Source organism: Phyllobates terribilis, unplaced genomic scaffold (assembly GCF_046119375.1).
Source record: "Phyllobates terribilis strain yellow unplaced genomic scaffold, ASM4611937v1 Scaffold_292__1_contigs__length_2399606, whole genome shotgun sequence".
NCBI classification, from domain to species: Eukaryota; Metazoa; Chordata; class Amphibia; order Anura; family Dendrobatidae; genus Phyllobates; species Phyllobates terribilis.
This window is the reverse complement of record NW_027363052.1, coordinates 1,817,378-1,818,698: the sequence shown is the minus strand read 5'-3', so window position 1 is coordinate 1,818,698 and position 1,321 is coordinate 1,817,378.

The following is a 1,321-nucleotide window of genomic DNA, read 5'->3' as shown; positions in this document are numbered from 1 at the left end:
AGGTGAGACAGGGCAAAAACTTAGAACAAGGATGAATTCTCATCGCCACACAAGAAAAGAAAAAAAGAATAGATTTACTTGTAGCCAAATATTTTTTATCCCTGATCACAGCATCATGGACATGAAATTACTTGTATTAAAAGGTAACTTCACATCTCAGAGAGACAGAGTTATGACAACCTTTGACACTCGGAGCAGGAATGAATGTGTCACTTGGATTTATGTCTTTTTACTAGTGATGAGCGAATACATTCCGCACTATTTGTTACTCGCACGAATAGTACACAATTCAGGCTATTCGGCGAGTAATTAGCTATTCACCTCGGTATATTCGAGTGACCCGCCCAGTATGTTTGGCGCTTTATGTGTAGCCAATGAACATGCTGGGCTTGCTTGCCAATCACAGTAATGTCGTTGCCATCTTTGTTGTGGCATTACTGTGATTGGCTGTCCTTACAGCATCGTAGGGGGATATTTAAGCCCTGCCGGTGCCATCTTGCGCATATTACATCAACGTAGTGTGAGCGTAGGGAGAGTGAAAGCAGCGTATAGGGAGAGTCTTTTAAGACCTATTTAGAATGAAGATTAGTTCTCTGTTAGGTTGAGATAGCGCAGAGTGAGATTTAATACGAGGGAGAGGAAAAGGGCGGCAGGGTGTTAGCATTGCAAGTACATGCTGCAGATCTCTGCTAGGTTGCATTGTGTATAGTCAGAAGCATATAAACCGAAGAACATGGCGGAATAGATAAACCATAGTTCATATGTGGGCGCTCCCATAAAGTACAACCTACAAAAAGAGTGGAGTGACTGAGCCCCAAAAAGAGTCAGGTCACCATCATAATGAGTCCAGATAAAAAATCAGTTTGATTGTGTATCAAAAGTAAAAAAAGGAGGTCCCACGGACACTCCTAAATAGAGGACAACCAATAAAATAGTAGGTCATGGGTGAAAGCTACACAAAGGTCAGAGAGATAACCATGTGACTCCACAAATATGGGTACATGAAAGGAAGTGACAATATTATCAATCAAAGTATCAATTATTCCAGTTACCAAGTAAATGGACAACGTAACTTACAATTAATTACATTAAATGTCCTATGTTAATCCATTCCTGGACACTTCAACATGAATAAACAACCAAAATATCCAGGTCAATATATACTAAACGTCTGGACAATGAAGAGATACCAGCTGCATATAAAAGGTATAGATTTTATTTCATCAAATTGATAAAACCAATTAACAAGACAGGGCAACAACCTCTATAAGGGAGTGACACATACATGAGCTGGGAGGGAAAATTAACCCCCAAAAAAGGC